The sequence below is a fragment of the Mesoplodon bidens genome, assembly GCF_964165515.1.
Source record: "Mesoplodon bidens genome assembly, chromosome: 7".
NCBI classification, from domain to species: domain Eukaryota; kingdom Metazoa; phylum Chordata; class Mammalia; order Artiodactyla; family Ziphiidae; genus Mesoplodon; species Mesoplodon bidens.
In genome coordinates, this window is record NC_138164.1 from 7,622,341 (window position 1) to 7,643,466 (window position 21,126).

The following is a 21,126-nucleotide window of genomic DNA, read 5'->3' on the forward strand; positions in this document are numbered from 1 at the left end:
TAAATCACACTGGACAGGTTTCCCATTCCTCAGTCAGTGCTTTCCTATGAGGCCGTCCAGCCCCAAATATCTCATTCGTCAGCTGCTACCCTTTGCAAATATCCCCAACCCCTCATCATTCCCTCTCAGGCCTTTTGCTTTCTTTCAAGTCTCAGATGGGACCCCTTTGCCGCCTGTAATTGAATGGCATGGAAGGTGGCATCCTCTCTGTTCAGCCCTGACCTCCGTTACACACCTGTCTTCTCTTTCCTGTAAAACGATCTCCACATTCTTTGCTAGTGCAAAGGAGATGTGTAAAGTCATTTTCTCCCGACCTGGTGTGTGGGTAAATTAATCTGGCATCACAAACCCAGTCACAGAGCAGTGAGTCTCCAGAGCTTAGCCTGTTCAGCATAAAAAAGGCCATAGAAATCTCTCTCTCCGTGAAATCCTCTTGCACACAATTCAGGAAATGTACAAGACAGTAAGAATACAGTCAACCTATTGGAATTTCTTTTTGAAGAAAAAAATATCTCGCAGAGGAAAACCGTTGATTACCAGCCTCTGAACCTTGGTAGGGGAATTCTCCTGCAGTCATTAGACGTGAAATTCTAAAGGCTTGGGGGAGGGTCAGCTCACTTAATAACATGTCAATATTAAATTACATCGTAAATAATCAGAACTTCCTGCATATTTAATGGAAACTTTGTTGTATAAATTTGGAAACCATCCAAAGGGAGACAAGCGACTTTTGTTATTGTTTAGCCCTCTGGGCCCAGCTTATTGTGGGATTCCGTTGTTGTTTTGAACTTTGGAACCTTTAGCAGAGAGAAAGGCCCTAAACCAATTGACTTTTAGATGGTCATTTTTCCGCCCTCTTTTGCTTTAAATTGGTTAATGTTTTTTCTTATGTATATAAGATCCAATAAAATCCAAAGCCATGACCAACATCAAAACATGTGAAATCACTGTTTAGTTTGAAAACCTTCAACAGACTGAGCCAGCTTGGTGATGACCAACTCCGACCAAACTTGGTCTCCCTAAAAGGGAAATTCCTTGACATTTGCCATGTCTATTAGGTCATTTCTAGCCCCAGAATATTTGAGAGGCTCATGATATTGATTTGGGTTGGTATCAAATCCAACCAAAAAGGTTTGATTTTCTACCATAAGCTACAATACAAATATAAAATTAGTTACTCTTATGACCCAAAGAATAAAGTCTCAAGTTCATGATACAATTCAATCCCTCCCCATGTGCCCCAACTTCTCTACTAACTCCACCTCCCACTGTTGCTATGCACCACTCTGCTCTAATCCCCTGGGCCACTCTGTCCAGAGCCTGCCTTCCACCTGCCATTCTGCCCTCACAGCTTTGCTCCCCTGTGCCCCCCACTCCTCTTTGGGAACCCTCCCCATTTCCCTACTTCTCTCTGAGTCTTCCCCAGCTTCCAGGATGAGGTCAAGTTCTCCTTCCTTCTTAAAGCCTTTCTCCTTCCACTTCAACTGAGAGTTATTTTTGTAGTCACCATTTTCTGAGATCCTACTATATGTCAGGTCCTATGCTAGGAATTTGACATGAGTTATCTCATTTAAGCCTTGAAAGGAGGGTATTATTTTCATATCAAATTTTTGTGTTTTGTCTAATAGTGAACTCCTGGGGTTTTAAAAAATAAATTTATTTATTTATTTTTGGCTGCGTTGGGTCTTTGTTGCTGCTCGCGGGCTTTCTCCAGCTGCAGCGAGCTGGGGCTACTCTTCGTTGTGGTGCACGGGCTTCTCACTGCAGTGGCTTCTCGTTGCAGAGCACGGGCTCTAGGTGCACAGGCTTCAGTAGTTGTGGCTCGCAGGCTCAGTAGTTGTGGCACACGGGCTTAGTTGCTGCGCGGCATGTAGGATCTTCCGGACCAGGGCTCGAACCCGTGTCCCCTGCATTGGCAGGTAGATTTTTAACCACTGCGCCATCAGGGAAGTCCCACCTGGGTTGTTTTTAATCTGTTACAAGCAATGCTGCAGTAAATGACTTTCACATCAGCCTTTCACATGTGTGCAAGAGTGTCTGTAGGATAGATTTAGAGGCTGGGACTACTGGATCAAAGGGTAACAGAGTGCTAAATTTTTATAAACGTCCTCAAATTTTCTTTCCTGGAGATTGTGCCATTTTTTATTCTTACCGTCAATGTGCGAAACTACAACACAGGTCTCACTATACCTGTTTTATATATGGGGAAACCGAGGCACAGAAAATGCAAGATTATGTAGTTAATGATATTCAGGTTGGACTGCAAACTTGTGCTCTGGTGTATGCTGCTCATTTGGTATTTATCAAATAGTTATTTGTATTGTAACTTATTTCATGCAGACATAGGCTTAATCCTTCTAAAGCTTTATGTAAATTCCTTATGTTCAGAGACCCTCTGGTACACAGAGATTGAGACAATGAAGTCAACCCCAGGTGGGAGTGAGGGAGAAGGGGGACAGGGAGGAAAAGCTGGGAGACAAGTGCAAGGGGACATGTTACCACGCTGGCCGCTGCTTTCTGACACGTCACAAGAGACACAGCTGGTCGCTCACCAGGCTTTCCAGCTTGGCCATGAGAGGTGTCTCCAGAGGAGATGTACTGAAAAACCACGCCTCTGAACAGGGCGCGGCAGAGAAGGAAACTTCCTGTGGGGCTCCTGCTGTGTTCTCCTCACAATCGTGGGGGAGATAACACACCTGCACTTTTGGGTTCAGTCACTTGGCTCTCTCAGCAAATGCAGGGAAGCCACATCCCAAGCTGTGCAGTGTCCAGGAATGGTGGGAGGAGTGCTGAGTGGGTCACTGCGGTGGCCGAGGGTCCTAGGGACAGTGAGGCCAAGGGAGCCTCAGGAGGCCCTCAGGTTTGTTTAATCCAGGTATTTTCTTATACCTCTCTCTCTATATATATATATGATTAAACCTATATTATTATATATATAATCTAAGTTAAATGGCAAAGAATTTTATTGGGGATCTACATTTAGAAATTGAAGATGTACAAGAAGTGCTATAAGTGATAGCTGTTTTAAAATTTATTATTTTTTATTGGAGTATAGTTGATTTACAATGTTGTGTTAGTTTCTGCTGTACAGCAAAGTGAGTCAGTTATACATGTACATATATTCACTCTTTTTTAGATTCTTTTCCCATATAGGATATTAAGAGTATCGAGTAGAGTTCCCTGTGCTGTACAGCAGGTTCTTATTAGTTATCTAACTTATATATTTTAGTGTGTCTATGTCAATCCTAATCTCCCAGTTTATCCCTCCCCCCTCCTTGGTAATCATAAATTTGTTTTCTACATCTGTGACTTAATTTCTGTTTCGTAAATAGGTTCATTTATACCTTTTTTTAGATTCCACATATAAGTGATACCATATGATATTTGTCTTTCTCTGACTTACTTCACTTAGTATGATAATCTCTAGGTCCACCCATGTCACTGCAAATGGCATTATTTTGTTCTTTTTCATGGCTGAGTAATATTCCATTGTGTATATGTACCACCACCTCTTCTTTATCCATTCATCTGTTGATGGACATTTAGGTTGCTTCCATGTCCTGGTCTTATGCCTCTTTAATTCAGTGCTTTACATCTAAAAGGTGCTCAATAAAAGTTTTTTAATTGATAAATTCATTTGAAGTGATATTAATACAAATAAATATTCCTATTATGGGGAGACATTAGTAATCAAGAGTCCGGCCTCTAGAGCCAGACTACCTGACACTGTCAGCTCTGACGCTGACCATCTGTGTGATCTTTGTCAGGACACCTCGGGTTTCTGGGCCTCCCATATTCTCATTTGTAATATGGAACTAATGCTTAAAATGATACTTGGCATATAGCAAGTACCATATAACGATTAACTATTATTATAGCTAATTTTATTTAGTGTTTGCCATGTTCCAAGTACTAAATGCTTCATACGTATCATCTCAACTAATCCTCCCAGCAATCCTATGAAAGTATCAAGTGGGTATATCAGGTATTAGTATCATCCCTATTTTACAAATGGTGAAATCAAGACTCCAAGAGTTTAAGTAACTTGACCAAGTCAAATGAGGTGGTGTCAGAATTTGATTCAGGTCTCTTTCATTCAACTGTCTGTTGTGTTATTCTTGGAGAACCAGTTTTACCATTTATTTTGTATTAGAAAAGCACCCGATTCAGGCCTAAAATTCATTGAATGTACATCTGTGTCACTTAGTAACCTTCCCAGCTAGTCACTATGGACTTGGGCTTATGGTATTTCTCTTAACATCCTCTAGATCCCTTCAATGTCTGACCATCTCTCAAGGCCCAATGTCCCCTTATCCCATAAATTCTGATGACCTTAAACCTATATACCACTTCATCCACCAGCATCCATTAGCGTGCTGGACCTAATAGTTACCTGGAACTATTCCACTTCGGAAATTGAGGATTGTAACCAAAGACCTCCTGGCTTTTTCACTCCTCAATCCTGAAACAAGGGCCCTTTAACCTCATAGAAATCTACTTTTATTCAACTTTTCATTTTATTCCAGTCTATCACTCCAACTCAGAGCCTAGATTCTATGATTGATGATTTAAATTATTTTCTTACTAACACTGTGTATTAATCTCCTTCTTGCACAGTCCTCAGCACAACTCCAAATCTGGATCAGTGTTATGCTTTCCCCTCACACCTAAGTGGTTAAATTTTGATAGATAGAGAAAGTCACACAACCATGTAGACTCCGTCACTACAAATTCATGATCTCCAACCTCAGCCAGGCCCTCAGCATCACTCATCAATCCTGTGACTGCTTTTCAACTTTCATTTTTCAACTCTTGTTTTTCCTAATGACTATTCCAAACCCTCACCACTTTCCCCAAGCATCCTTTTCAAGTCCCACACCTTGAGTCCCATAAACAACTTTCCCTCCAAATTCATCAGGATAATTGGGGGCTTTAGATATCGGAGTTTTAAAGATCTATCCTTGGCCACAACTTTCTAGAATTCCACATTCTTCCTGAGGCTTCACTTCTACTTTCATGGTATAAAAACTACTCTATGCTGATGACTTTCAAATCTAATACCTCCGGCTTGGACTTTTCCATCTAGTGGACACCTGTACTTGGAGGGTCCATGGGCACCTCAAATTCAAAAGTATCAAAATTAAACACATCATTGTTCCCCTAAAATCCTTTTCTTATTCAGGGCATGACTCTCTTCCTGGCTACTGTGGGTGTAGGGAGATGGCCACCACCCTCTCAATCTAGAAGGCTGATGTCATCCTTGAGTCCTCTCTCTTCTTTACCTTCCACATGCAATCAACTTCCAAGTCCAGCCAAGATTCTCTCTTGTTTCTAGAATTTCCCTTCTCTTCTCTGACCTTATTATGGTTGTCCTAGTTCAGTCTCTTGATCCAATTGGACTATCTGGATTCTTCAGAAGCTTCCACATTTTTTGATCTCAGGCTTGGCTCCCTTAAATCTGTCCTTTTTTTAATTTTTATTTTTTGGCCGTGCCGTGAGGCATGTGAGATCTTAGTTCCCCAACCAGGGATCGAACCTGCATCCCCTGCATTGTAGGCGCAGAGTCTTAACCACTGGGCTGCCAGGGAAGTCCCTTAAATCTGTCCTTATGGCTGCTGCTAGGTGATATCTCTAAATATAAACCTGGCCATGTCACACTCCCACTTAAAACTGTGCATTGACTCCCCATTGCCTACAGGATCGAGTCCCAGCTTCTTAGAATGACATGCATAGCCTTCTGTGATCTGGCTTCAGCTTCTTCCTGCAGTGCCTTCCCTTACCAATCCCTACCTGGCCTCTCACACTTCAACCACAAAGAAGAGTTTGCAGTCCCTTTGAGCTGTCTTGTTTCTTGCCTCTGTTCCTTTGTTCATCATGTCCCCTCTGCCTAGATGGTCCTTCCACTCCTTCACCTGTACCTGGCTAACCCCTACTCCCCTTTAAGGCTTAGTTCATGGGTCACTTCCTTTGGGACGTCTTTCTTGACAAGCCGCCCTCCACTCCCCCAAACTCTAGACTGGGTTGGCCACACTGCCCTTGTGCTCCATATCTGCCTGTTCGTTGCACTGAAGACGTCTCAATGTACTTATCCATCGATGTATCATTATCACAATTAGATTGGGAGCTCTTTGAAGCTTGGGACTGTGCCATATTTCTCTATGTACCTTTTTGCCTAGCAGTGGCATAGAGTAGGTGCTCAATAAGGTTGTAAAATATTACTTTACACTTATAAGTGAACAAATAAGTGAATGATTCATTAATGAAAAACGATTTGCCCCTGAAATGAATACTCCACTTTACAAGCAAGGCAGCAAGGGAGTAATCAGTATCCACAACATCATGATTATTTCTCAGGTCTGATTATGAGTAACAATAGGCATAGTGATATTCAACTGGCACTGTGAGAATTGGGGGTGCCCAGAATCAATTGGGCCCCAAGAGAGGACCCTAGAAGGGTCTGTAGTGGAACCGCTGTGGTAGGGGACAGCTAAGATTCTTACAGAGTGCCACAAGAAACCTGCAAGACTTCCATCCCATTCACACAAAACAGATAAACTTTCAATGTTTTTCCTTCAATGTTTCCAGGACATTTTATTTACTGATTGAAAAATCATTTAATATACCTTAAGTTAATAACACACAGACTCGGTTTGAATAAGTAAAAAATGGAACAATAGAGAACAAACAAGTAGAGTTCTTTTTTTCCCTCCTATACTGACTTTCTTAGGACCTGATACTTTCATAAAGACCCTGGATGTAGCTAAAGCAAAAAACTAAACTGTCTGAACATCACCACACTTTCAGAGCCTTTGCTTGTGAAATTCAAGTAAGAAGGTAAGGAGTTCTGTCATATTTCTCCTGACGTTCAGTACTGTTTTTGAATTCCAAGTATCATTAGAGCTCTTTCTGTAGTTAAATAGTAAGTAATGATGATGATGGTAAAAAATAAACTAACTGCTAATAATAATAATAATAATTATTATTATTAGTAGTAGTAGTATATAGAAGTCACAGTCCCCAAATGTCCATGCAGTGGCAGGTGCTTTCCACTGAGTATCATATTTATGCTTCACAACAACCTTTTAAACAGAAATTATTTCCCCCTTTTTCTGTTTGAACAACTGAAATTCAGTGAGATCAGATCACTTGGGGCACATCCAAAGGACGAGTTGGGAAGACTCTGGGGCCAAAGGTCGTGCTGGTTGCACCAGGCGACACTGAGCCTCTCCTAGTCTCTGAGAAGTTTTGTTACCTGCCTGCGTGTATGTGAATGTAGGGCGGGTGTGATGGGAATCAGAGGAAACTGCCTAAGAATCTAAACACTGAAAGTGGTTTAAAAGCGAAGGTATCAAAAGCGGGAAGCTGGAACCACAAAGCAGATACTAGGTACGAGCCAAGAGAATGGATAGACTGGCTGGCTTCGCACACTACTTTGGTGGAGGGGTGAGGGGCCGGGCCTGGGCGGGGAAACAGGGGAACGTGTAGACCAGTAGTGGACCCGCCCCAAATGCCGCCTCTCCCGGGGAAGTAAAGGTGAGGGGAAAGGGAATGAAGGCATTATGGGAAACTCCGGGAACTGCTAAGGCAGCTCATCCTCACCCATCCTAAACCAAAGCAGAGACTGACTTCTCCTTTCCTGGGGGAGCTCTCTCGTAGAGCAAACAGGAGGGGGACTGGGAGAAGGACCGGTACAGAGCGCCCCCCCCTTCACGTTGGTACGGCCCATTCCCCCCCCCACGCCGCTGATCTGGCAGGCTGCGCGCGCACCCTCCGGCGGGGCGCGGGCCGTCGGGGAGCTACGGCCTCCGCGGCCGCGTTCCCTTCTCCACCTCCTCGCGTGCTCCTCGCTGGCCCAGCGCCCGCCGGGTTACGCGCCTGCGCGCCTTGGAGGGGAGGAGCGCGGCCGCGGGGGCGCGCCCCGGTGACTCCGCCCCCCCCCGGGCTCCCCTCCCCTGAGTCCCGGGTGCCCGGCTCGCGCGGCTCGGTGTGAGGAGACTGGGACCCGGCGCCGCCCGCCCCCACGCCCCCGCCCCGGCGTGCGAGGCGCCGCGCCCTCCCGCTGCCCTGCCCGGTGCATGGAGGGGCCCGTTCGGATCGCAGCCGCCGCTGCCGCCGTAGCCGCCGTAGCCGCCGCCAGCGCGCGGGGGATGACCTGGGGGTGGCTTTCGGAGCCGGCTGCCGCGCAGGAGGTCTGGGGGCTTAGCCAGCCCTGCTTAGAGGTGCGGGGGTGGGGTCCCACCTAAGGGTGGGCGGGAGGGGTGGCCTGGGGACACCGGGCTTGGGCGCCACGAGGCTTGGGAGCTGGAGGTCCGGGGGCGGGCTGGCCGGAGTGCCCGGGAGGGTGTGGGGGTCCAGGCTGCGTGCGGGGTCTGGGGAGGGCAGCTGACTGATGCGCAGTGGGGAGCGCCTACGTCCCCCGTCCTCGGGAACTCTGAGCCACCTCGTGGGAGGAGGCGGGGTGAGGTGTCAGTGACACGATTAAATCTGTTTGACAATGATCTGCTGGGGCAGGTGAGATGCAGCATAGCGGAGAGCACGGGGCGCCGTCACGTTTTCCCAAGGGAGCGGGGTCCCTCGCCTTCTCTCAACCTCCATCCCCGCAGAGCGCCCGCGAGAGACAGTGATTTATGTGTAGGGAGAATCAAGAGAAATTTCCTGCGCAATGTATCTTTCTCTGCCTTCACCGACTCAGTGACTTCCCAGCCCCAGGGAGCGTATTTTTCCTTCTCCTCTGTATAGATTTCTGTGGATTGCATTATCATTTGCTAAATGCATTACAGCTCGCTATTTATTTCACTCTGCAGCTTCCAGACCTTTGTTGCATTCTCTCCACATCTAGGAATTTCAGTAATAAATCACCGAGGGGGCTAGAGAGGCTCTCTCGCCTTTCCCTTCATTGTTCTCCCAACCCCACCAAATCAGGTGGAAAGCTCTCCAAAAGGAGCTTTCTCCAGAATGCCTGCCTTTCCCAGTCCGGACTCCAGAGGGTGGCAGGTGCCTTAAGGGCAGGCTGCTTTCCAGTTGAGATCTAGAATTGAGGGAACCTCATTGACAGAACCTCTGTGTCCTGAATCAGACACCTTGAGAAACAGAAGATAGGACTAAAAGGTAACATGAGATTTAGTCTCAGGCCAGTGGCCAGTAAAGATGAAAGAGGCCAATTCTGATTCCATGCCTCACTGATGCCACAACCCACAGATTCTCCAGCTGACTTTTGGAATACCTAGTGGACAGTGTCTACTAGGAAAGGGTGGGGAAGTGGCTGGAGAATGAAATGGATTTATTCTCAGTATAATTCTAAACGTTCTATTACATTTCATAGCTCATTTTTTTGGGGTAGTTTATTTTAGCTGAAAATGCGGGGGTACTTCAACTTTTAGGACAAGATGAAAGAAAACTCCAGAAAACTGTAAAATTTAAGTTAGTGCTTAACTAGAAAGCATTCTTAGGAACCCAGAGAGGCACCAAATACTGTAGTTTCTGTTTTGCACATGTTGAAATGAACTACCTCATACTTGAAATTATATGAGAAGGATGGAGAAAAAATGTTTCATTTTCTAAAGACGTGCCCTGGGTGTGTGTTTGGCAGTGTGGAGCAGACACATTTATATTTCTATAAAAAACACACAAGTGTATATTGTTTAACTTTCATGCAAAAACTCGGATATAGTATTTGGGAAATCTGTCTTCGTTTGAATAGTTCAGTCAACCAGGAAAATCAGTTACTAGAGGTACCGTGCTATTGTTTGTGTAGTAGCTCACTTGCGATGCTTTGATTGATTGCCATGGTTCTCATCAACCTCCTCTTCTGTGGAAAGTACTTAAACAGCTCTGACTCTCCAGCCGGGAAGTACAGGGAACCCTTAGGACTTGGAGCATGCTGATCTAGCTTGTGTCGGTTGGCTTCTAAGTCAGTGTTACTCCTTGCCTTCTTTGCAGGTGGTTTGACTGTGCATGGGAGGAATTAAGTTCACTTTGAGATAGGACTTCCCCCACCTCTGCCCCCATCTTCAAGGTGTACATAAAGAGGAAGACTTTATGTTGGATTAAGAACTTTTGCCATAGGGCTGGGCTCTAAAAAGGTCAGGTAAAACCTGTTGACTAGCTCTTGTGCTTTCTTCTTATTTTTCCTCTTTGCCTGTGTGCTTTCATGACTTTGTGGATGATTTCATTTATGGTTTTGTCAAAATGTAAGTTGAAGTAAAATGTGTCTTCTCTAGAAGTGTTTCTTATGCAGGCATTTAGACTAAAAATTGGTATTGTTCCTAAGTAAAATCCTGGAGAAATGCTTTCAGGAATTAAACATTATTGTTGTGAAATCAGGCTGGAGATAGGAAATTAAAACTAATTAAGTGAAAAATCTGTTCGTTTTAACACATCGTTACGTTAGCCACTGCCTTGTGATTAACATTTGTACTATGTAGGAGTGCAGATAAGGCAACACATCGCAAGAGAAGATGAGCTGTCTAGAGATAGCCTTTCTTTAGATATATGATCTTACTACTTAATAGAAACTAATTAGATTAGAAAGGGAATTTGGAGTCTGGTTGCTAAATAGATTGCTCTGAAGGACTTGATTTTACTGTGGTTTTTGATGGGTGCTTTTTTCAAGAAATTTTGTTAACTTGAATTAGAGAATGCTTTATTGTTTTTATTGAATTTTTATATTGTATGTAGACATTTCATTGATCTATAAACATTCCATTTATAAATTTTTGTTGTGTATATGGTACTAACTCATTTTCAAGAGAATGGGGAGGAGGGCTTTACTTGATTCTTTTCAATTGCAATTAAGAGATGGTATATGGAATATACTTAATGTTACTTTAAAAATATTGGATTACAATTAAATGAAAAACTGGTTGTTGGGTTTTTTTTTCTTTTTGTTTTAATCCTTCAAGTTTTCCCTCATTGTTCGTGCTCTTTCCCCCATTGTCAGGCTTAAAACATACAGTATCATTGTCATCTGTCCCCTGAATAATGGTCCTGAGGTGATATTATTAATGTGGCTTTTTAAAATCAAACTAATTATACTTGCCTAAAAGAGCCACATGTGTGTGATTCTAGCTGCCTGGTGCCTTTTGAGAGCCCTGGAGACAAGCTAGTGAATAGAGCTGAAAATTCATTCTGTATTTGATTAAATGGAACAGACTTGCTGCTCCTTACCCCAGCAGGGGCGATGAGATCTCTTGATCCCCGAAGCGGCTCCAAGACCCTGGGAATTCCATTAGCGAGCACCTGAGGAATTTCTGCCCTGCAGTGCCTTTTTTGTATGTGTGTATGTGCGTGTGTGGAAAGGGAGGGGAGCCGAGTGGTGGTGGGGGGGAGGGTGGCGGGTGGGCGGAGAGAGGCTACATTAGAAGACTCCATATGTTAGTAGATCTAAAATCAAGACAGGACTTAACAGCTTATCTTGTAAGCGAAGAGCCCAACCCAAAGGCAGATTGCTGGTCAGGACTTTCTTACAAGCACAACCGTGGTGATGTGTCTTTACCCTGAAGTGCACGCCGCTGTAAGTACAGAAAGTCACTTTTCTGCTTTGCCTCTGAAGCACAAGCATATACACGTTGCAGACTTGGTAAGTTTTCTCTGAATGATCTTTTGATAAATATGTAAAATCGTGTTACAGTTAGGTCTTGCCTGTAAGGGCTGCTTTTATTGTTTTAATAACTTTTCAACCCAGAGCAAAATCAGCCTTTTCTGTGAAGCAAAGTATTTTGCAGAGATGAAATGCTTGTTTGAATAGGCATATTTGAGTTTGCTCTTTTGTTTTTATATGACTTTTCTTGTGTTTTTGTAACATTATTATTACAGAATTTAAATTCATTTAGGGTATCTCTCTTTTCTGTTGTCTTTTGAAGAATTCTTTCTGATTGCTAGTATTTGTTAAGGCATCGCTTTGCAGACTTGCCAGCAACCGTGCGTAAATGAAAATATATCTACCAAAATATCCTGTAAAATCTTTGGAGCAAAATTTTTGAGAAACATCAGCGTGTCTTCTTCTCCCTGCCCCACCTCCCCTGCCCCTGAATAATTTTTGGATACAGACATTCCTCAGAATATGAGCCCAGTTTGATTCTTGTGTACTTTTCAAGGAAGAGCAGTTCTGAATCTTGGATGGTCTAGTTAATTGATTTTCCTCTTCTGAGAATAGTTAAAAATGAATGTGAATTCCAGTGCTTGTAGTTTTCAACTAGTGCAGAGTGCAGTAGCCTATTTGATGGTTAATTTGATGTATTTTGTTTCTGATTAAAATCATCTTGTGTGTCACACTTCTCTCCATCCTATTCCCGTGCAGTCCTCTACCAGATTCTCCTTACAATACTAAGTGTTTAGAAAATAAAGAAACCTTTTAGAGAATATTTAATTTTTTTCCCACCTTCATCCTGGGCTTGCTTTCTAGTAGTATGGCCAGATTGAAAGAACTCTGGAATGAATGGGAGTAAACACTAAAGTTAACATTGGGCCTGTCTCGGTTCACAGTTGTTCAGGCACTTTGCTGTGTGATGTATTTTGATGGCCAGAGATAACGAAAAACTACCCCAAAGCACATTTTGTTCTGCTACATATCAGTTGGAATGTGAGTCGGGACTTCAGTTCTTGAGAACCAGTGATGTGCTTTTAACCATAGAATTAAGGAACTGTGAAGTTCCTTACATCTTACTTGAGAGGGGGGAAAACACACAGGTTATGTTACTGAACTTAGATATATTCTGCTTACGTTTTGTTACAAAATTTTTATATTGCCCTAATGTAAACATATAGCTTGCTTTTCAGCTATTCTTGACATAGACTAGCTCATCTCTTTTTATTCATGTGAGCTGGGGCAGTGATCTTGACCTAAGCCTTGGGTTCCTCATTGCTGAAATGAGGATAATAACCATAGTATCTGTTACCGCTGTTGTGTGGATTACATGAGATACTGAAAGTAAAGTGCGTGGCACATTGTAAAACCTCTATGAATGCTGGCTGCTGCTATTTTAAGTAACTCCTCCTGTACATGTTAGTCTGTTACTTTGATCCAGAAATGATTTCTTTTGAAGATTAAATAATGAGGAATTCTCTGAAGTTAGTAATCGTGTGGGCACGTGGAACTGCTATAGTTTCAGTATGCTACAGTTTTCTTCATTTTGCAATTGAAACTTAAAAGGCACTTGGAAACAATATGTTGCAATTTTTTTCCTGATTGAGGTATAATAGAAAAACGTACACAAGTGTACAGTTAATGTATACTCAGTGAACAGCCAGATGAAGTGTCATATATGCACATGTGTGGTAACCGTTAGCCAGATCAAGATGTAGAACATTTCCTTCACTGTGGAAGGCTCCCTGGTGCCCCTTCCCAGACTAGCCCACCACCCCCAGCAGACGACAACCATTTGGACTAGCCTCACCGTACGTGAGTTTTGCCTGTTCCCGAACTTTATAAAGGTAGACTCATACGATAAATACTCTTTTAAAAAATCTGGTTTCTCGCACTGCTCGTTATGTCCAAGGCCCATCTCTGTTACTGTGTACGGTAGGAATTTATGCTTTTAAATTGTTTTAGCGTCTTTTGCCTGTTTTGAAATTCATAGTAGTTCATTTTGTTGGCACATTGAGCATGTGGTCATTGAGAAAACAAGAAAATAACAACATTTCTTCCTAAATTATTAGAAAATCAGATCCCAGTCACTATCTTAGAAAAATAACCATGACCTTCTTTTTATACATAAAGTTGGGTTGAAGGTAATATAATCACCTTCAGTGACAGTTCCATAAACCAAATCTTTTGATAACTGCGTTCATTTTACGTGTGTGTGTGTGTGTGTGTGTGTGTGTGTGTTTTTAGAAGCAAAGGGAGGGAGCCTCAAAAGAGAGAAGGACCACCTAAGGTAGCTTATAACCTTCATGCTTAGGATTTAATACTTAGAATGGTACAGAAGTAACCACTAGCTCAGCAATAAGCACAATATTCCCTAAGAAGAAAACAAAACAACACAGTGTGTTCTGGAAAAAAAAAAATCCACCAATAATGGAAGAAAATGGAGCAAGGATGTTGTTATACTACAGGAAAATTTTGAAGAATGGGACCTTACGTTTATATCAGGAGGAAGAATTTTGGCTACTAACTTTCTGAACGGTTGCTGTCAGGCTGTGCTTATATGTTTGGAATTTCTGTTTGTGTTGTTGGGATTCCCTAATATGCTAAATAAAATTTATTTCACTAAGCAATGAAACAAGAATACAAGGTGATATTGATGAATCAGAAGTGTGTTTTTTGTTTTTCATTTTGAAAGGGGCTGCGGTTGAGGTTAATAGCTTGCCATCATCATATTTCTGTTCTTGGAAATGTTGATGAAGGATTTTCTGGATGTTCTGCTTGAACACAAGCCACTTCTCTCGTCGGAGACATTGTCTTTTTCAGCATTTGTAATTTTATTAAATCTTATTATTCATAGCTTCTTGACACAAGGTCATTCTTCACATACAGCCATGTGCAGGATGGGTTCCTCTGGACTCCAGAGGGGGCAAATTGTCCCCTTTTCTCTTAATTCAGAGCACCAGTGGCCAAGACTTCAATGGGGGTGGGAGGGGTGAAAGAGTAATATGAGATTCATCTTTTGTCCCAGAGGGGCACCCCAAAGATTCAGGTTTTGTTTCAAAAGAAGGAAGAACTGTTGACAAATAAAATTGCCCCATGTTTGGAAAATGCTCCTTTGAAGAGGCATGAGCTCCTTATTACTAGATGTGTTGTAGTGGCATATGGAAAAGATGGTGCGGTAAGAATCTCTTCCTTGGGTGAGAGTTGGGACCACGTGACCTCCAAGGGCCTTTGCCTTTTGAGTCCACTAAACAGGCTCTTGTGGGGGAGCTGTGCTACTTAACCACCACATACAGTAGTCCCCCCTTAACCCAGGGTTCTCTTGCTGCAGTTTCATTCCCCTGAGGTCAACTGCAGTCCAAAAATATTAAACGGAAAGTTCCAGAAAGAAATGATTTATAAGTTTTAAGTTGTGCACTGTTCTCAGTAGTGTAATGAAATCCCGTGCCATCCCTCCCGAGTTCCCCAAACCTTCAACGTTGTTCTGCTCCTGACATCCAGCCATTCACTTCGTCCTGCCTCGGTGATCCAGGATCACCTGAAGCAGATGATCCTGCTGACGTATCATCAGAAGGTCAATAGGAGCCTAAGGCTACGTCACAATGTCCACATCCGTCACCTCACTTCATCTCATCCAGTGGGTGTTTTGTCATCTCACAGCATCAGCATCGTCATAAGAAGGGTGATTACAGTACAATAAGATATTTTGAGAGAGAGAGACCACATCCATGTAACTTTTCTTATTTTTTAGTTTTTTTTCATGTAACTTTTATTACAGCATATTGTTAAAATTGTTTTATTGTTACTCTCTTACTGTGCCTAATTTATAAATTAAGCTTTATCATAGATATGTATGTGTTGGAAAAAACATAGTATAAATAGGGTTCAGTACTATCCACAGCTTCAGACATCCACTGGGGGCCTTGGAACGCATCCTCTGTGGATAAGCCGGGGACTACCGTACCTAATTTTGGAGGGAGAAAATGTGTAAAAAAAGTTCCAAACGACCACTGGATAAATAAATTTTCTCAAATTTTCCCTAGTTTAAAGTTGAGGAATGCCTCTTCTTGTTGACCCTTTTCACGTTAAATGTAATTTAGTTTATCACTAACAAGTAAATGTCAACTATTCTTTCTTTTTACTTAAAGAGAGAACAGGGACCTTTCCAAAATTCTATCAGCATCAGAAGCGAGAACACTTTACAAGTATAGTATTTGCTACCTTTTTAGGTAGGTACACACCTGAATTTACTTGAAGCCCCTCTGTTGGCCGAGTTATTTATGCACTCCTACAGCAAATTATATGTAAAGTAAAAATAAATAAATGTATCTCTTGTCTCTCTACCTTCTCTCCTCCACCCCAATTTTTCCACACTTGAATTTCAAGAGAGAAATAACTCACGGGGGGAGAAAGGCTGATATGAGTGACTTATCCAAGCAACAAAGCTGTATTCAGGATCTTTTCTGGAGTCCATGGTTATTTACTATAACCAGGTACACATCTGGTGTCTTTAGATATATGTTAATAATTTATGTTAATAATTGCTATTTAGAATGATTGAAGGGAGTATAGAATCCCGGATCACCAAAATAATATTTTGTCTATTTTATGAAGCAGAAAAGTATAGTGAGTTTTGTCTGTTTTGTATTGACGTATACCCATACAACCGTCTGAAGCCTCTTGTAACCTCTGAGTGGCTCTCTCTCTTCTCTGTCACCGTTACCTTACCCTTCCAACTTCCTTTTCGAATTTTGGGAAGGGGATCAGAGAAGATGAGACAAAATGTGAGACAAAAGAAGTATCTTCGTGACTCCTTATCAGAATGCTGCCCCCTCACCTCCCTTGTCTCCTCTCTTGGTTTTCCCCGCTTCCACATCATCCATTTTTCTACATTTTGTCAGAGGAATGATCTTCCAAAAACATAAAACTGATCGTGTGACTGCTCTCCTTAACATCCGTTTCTTCAAAGGCTCTGACTCCCTTATTAAAACCCAGGTCTTTAATAGGGCACACAGGGGTCTTTACCTACCTGGTGCTTCTGCCGTCCTCCACCTACCTTGCTTTTTCTCTTGCAGGCTGGGAACATGTCTCTCGTGGTGCTGATGTTGTGTCATCATTTTGTATGTGTCTCTCTCATCCTTATCTTAATCCCTAAGGACAGACAATGGGATTTTCCCTTGTATGTATCCCCTCTCACCCCTTTCCTTGCCCTGTGCCTAACAAATACGAAACCCAAATGTCCCGAACGTATGAGTCCTAAAGTGGTGCTTCTCAAACTTTAATGTGCATTTGAATTTCTTGGGGCGGGGGTGGGAGGATGTTAAAAGGCAGATTTTGATTTCGTAGGTTGTGGGTGAATCCCAAGATTCTCCCTTTCTAAGAAGATTCCAGATCATGTTGATGACACTGGGTGGACCACACTGAATAGTGAGTTGCTAAACTGTCACCTGTAGACCCATGAATGATTTCAACACACAACTCTGCTCTTATAAAGCAGAAACTAACGCACCATTGTAAAGCAATTATACTCCAATAAAGATGTTAAAAAAAAATCCAGTGAAATCAGTGACTCTGCATGTCAAGTTCAGGCATATCACAGCTTCAAGTAATGAAGGTTAAAAAAGCTTTAGATAAAGAAAAAAATAGTTAAATATTGAAGATACTAGGACATCTATCGTCACATTATTACTGGAATGCTGGCCAAACATCTTACATATTTAAAATGCATATTTTCATTCTGTGCTACATTAGTTTGTGCCCAGAGAGCTGATGTCATGTTTTGTCTGTTTTTTAAATATGTAGTATTAGAGGAGTTTTCCTGGATATCTAGGTATTAAGAAGTACATTCTGCCTTCTGTCTCTTGCCAGGGAAATTTCTGACAGTTATTGGCTTTTTAGGTATCAGAATAACAGTAATTAGTATTTTCTATTTTACTATCATTTGAAGTCTGTTTAGTGAGTAATTGTACACACTGTCTGATTGGAGGTGAAATTCGCAAGGGGGATGAATGTCTAACAGATAAAATACTACTTTTATCAGGCCATGAAATTACTGTAGTGACATCAGAATTTGGCAGCCTCTTTTATTACAATAAAAAGAAAAATAGCATCCTAAGCTAGGGATAAGATTTTTCTTGCCCATTTATTTTGGCTTATTTTCATGGTTTTGGCCTCAGGGCGTGTGTGCAACAAAATAGCACAGTGAATAACAGGCAATAAGAAGGAGTGAACATAGTTTCAGCTGGAACAGATGTACTGTTTAGTCAGTCATCTCTATTTCAGTAAAATTCCTCCCAGATTGGTGAGTATGAGGTTGTGAGAGTGGGTATGAGGAATCCCCATCTATGAAGTGGAGTTAAGCTTCATTACTTGGGTTGGTGTTCCATAGCTTGCAATATATTGAAAAAGTTTGTTAATTGGCTGTTAAAATGGTCATGTGAGGGGGACTGTCTGAATGTGATTATGAACGTGGTTGTACAGTTTTGTAAGAAAGGTGCTAATTATTCCTCTTTATAAACACCAGTAAAGTAACATCATTTGATTTAAACTAGTGTTTCCTCCTGGCCTGTTCACTCCTGTTGTGAAATTAGTCTAATTAGGCTTTTAGATATTGCCATGATTTAATGACAGCTCAGGTACCAGGATTTCAATTTGGTTTCTGTGCATCTGAGCAGTTGTTCCAGTAGATCTTGGGACTGCTAAATCCTGAGAAGATATTTTTATGGTTCTTAACAGATTATTAAAACTCCTGAGTAGAACCACACTGGTCTTACCATTGTGTTGTGCCCATAATTTACCTTTTGGGCTCTTCTTACTGTGACCACTTTTTTTTTTTTTTTTTGCTGCACGTGGGCCTCTCACTGCTGTGGCCTCTCCCGTTGCGGAGCACAGGCTCCGGACGCGCAGGCTCAGCGGCCATGGCTCACGGGCCCAGCCGCTCCGCGGCATGAGGGATCCTCCCTGACCGGGGCACGAACCCGCGTCCCCTGCATCGGCAGGCTCTCAACCACTGCGCCACCAGGGAGGCCCTGTGATCACTTTTTAAACAAGGCCATTTTAGTGTTTCTTCCATTAAGTCTTGGATGTTCTTCCAAAATGAAATTTTAAGATTTGTTCTACAGTAAGGAGGATTATAGTACTAATGGGTTAAAGTAGATTTTAAACCTAATTCTGCATATTTACTTCAACTGAATAACATATTTTCAAGTCATATTATGATCTGATTAGAATTGGTTCTGATCGCTGTCGTTTCTTTTGATTTCTATTTATTGACTATCAGGCACACTTCCTTTACTATGGCTGAGTCCTTTTTGAAATTAAAACAAATACAGATAGATCAAACTTCTACCCTGAGTTCCTAATTCCAAGCTCTAGTCATTAAGTTATTCATGTTTTGACTGTAAACCTATATAAGCTCTTTCATATAATTTTCATCATACATTTTAGAGCAAAAGATTTTTTTTTTAACCCCATGGCTAACTAAAGCCAATTTTGAGTCATTCTAAGATGGGTTGTTAACTGTGGTCTCCGATTAGGTTAGGAAATGAAATTGTCATTATTTGTTATTTCTTTTGTGTTTAAGGATGCATTTTAAAAGAGCTATTGTCACAGTGGTTAGGTCTTAAAATAATTACACATTTGTCACTGTGACAGCAACCATGGTGAGGTTTTTAATCATACAGTACAGCTTGTGCAGAGATTTGATATCCATTTTTTTGCAGCATCAAACAAATTTTAGCTCAGGGATTTGACTAGATACATCTTAATAATGTTAATAAGAGTCTTATAGCTAACTCCCAAAGTGGGTTTCTAAATGTGAGCCTAGGAAGTTCAGGCTATATCCCACCCCACAGGAAAATAACAGTAGAAATTGTTTTAAAGAAAAATTGTCAGTGTTTTACTTCTTTTGGGATTTCTCTTCCAGATAGGTAGATTATTAGGAAAAAGATAAGGAAACAAGGGGCCATGTAGAACAAAGACTTTAACCCTTGATCAGATCCATGTTTTCTCAGCTGGGTGTTGTACACATACACAGAATACTTAATTAGTTGTGATTGTAGATGTCAGCTGGTCATGGAATCAAATTAACAGGCACCACATATTAAACTCCTGAGGCCTTCAACGACTAAGAATGAGAGACTGAGTTTTGAGTTTTTCATTTGTGCAATTAAGAATTTTTTCCCCCTTCATGTTGGAATGTGAGTTTTCTGGAAAAAGAATCCCTTCACTTGACATTTCCTAGGCAAACAGAGTCCCCACTCGCCTGTAAAAGTCCTTTCTAATTCACTGAGAAATACTAGCATCTTTTGTGCCTGATTCACCTAGAGGGACTGTACTACAGGTATACTTGGGCAATTTAACGATAAATAATATGGTGACAAAGGAGTGAAGTATTGCTTAGGCAAAGCAGGGCCCTTGTCTGTTTGAGTGCCCTGCAGACTTATCAGAATGATGCTTCCAGAGGATTGGGAAAGGAAAGACTGTCCTGTCTGGCATTGCATGCACAGACAGGCACAGAAGGAACCAGGACCCTCCCCATGCTCACTCAGCTCCTAGCTGAGGAGTTGCTAGGTCAGTTACAACTCCTGTCTTGTGGTTCTTTTTATTCCATACATGAAATAATTTTCTCCTATCCTTTATTTCTAATTGTCATCATTTCTTAAATAATATTATAGAGTCCTTTGTACTTTGCACTGTGTTTTTTTTCTGTTTACAATAATGTATGAGACGGTAAAATTTTCATGAGAATGGAAATCATGAAGACAATAATGATCGAGCATTGGTTTCACATACAAGAGTTTTAATGTAGTTCAAAGTTGGGTGATCTTTAAAATATCTCTGCCGATAATTTGAAACTATAGGCTTTCTTCTCAAGCTTTTTTTTTTTAAGTATCTATTTATTAAATGGCTGCATTGGGTCTTAGTTGCAGCACGCGGGATTTTTCGTTGAGGCGCACGGGTTCTTCATTGCAGTGTGAGGGCTTCTCTCTAGTTGTGGCGTGTGGGCTTAGTTGCCCCGTGGCATGTGGGATCTTAGTTCCCTGACCAGCTATTGAACCGGTGTCCCCTGCATTGCAAGATGGATTCTTAACACTGGACCACCAGGGAAGTCCCTTTCTTTTTTAAGCTTAATTTAAGTTATAATTGCACATTCTTAAATTCTAAGGTTTTTGTTTTTGGCCACATCGCGCGGCTTATGGGATCTTAGTTCTGCCACCAGGGCTCGAACCCAGGCCCAGAACAGTGAAAGCACCGAGTCCTAACCACTGGACCACCAGGGAATTCCCTGTTTTGTTTTGTCTTTGACATTTGTAAACCACAAACTCTGCATTCTAGATTCTATTGACCTAATGGAAGATATTGAGATAGTGAAGTGAATTTTGCCCAAGGTAAAACTGACTCCCAGATGTCTTGTATTTTTAAACTCTTTCCTCTTTAAAGAGGTCTTTTTATTTATTTATTTATTTATTTCTAGCCACAGGGATCCTTGCTTTCTAACGCATTTCTGTAAGGCTGGTACTTGATGCTTAGAAATTCTTTAA

The 21,126-nt window shown here is 41.8% G+C and overlaps 1 protein-coding gene across 2 annotated transcripts in view; it reads left to right on the forward strand.

Moving 5' to 3' along the window:
- Positions 1-8,086: 8,086 nt before the first annotated feature.
- CDON (cell adhesion associated, oncogene regulated) overlaps positions 8,087-21,126 on the forward strand; it is a 105,108-nt gene continuing 92,068 nt past the window's right edge. For both annotated transcript variants that reach the window (XM_081239372.1, XM_081239373.1), the window contains exon 1: positions 8,087-8,219. The gene's annotated coding sequence lies outside the window, so the exon portion shown is untranslated. The remainder of the gene's footprint in view (positions 8,220-21,126) is intronic.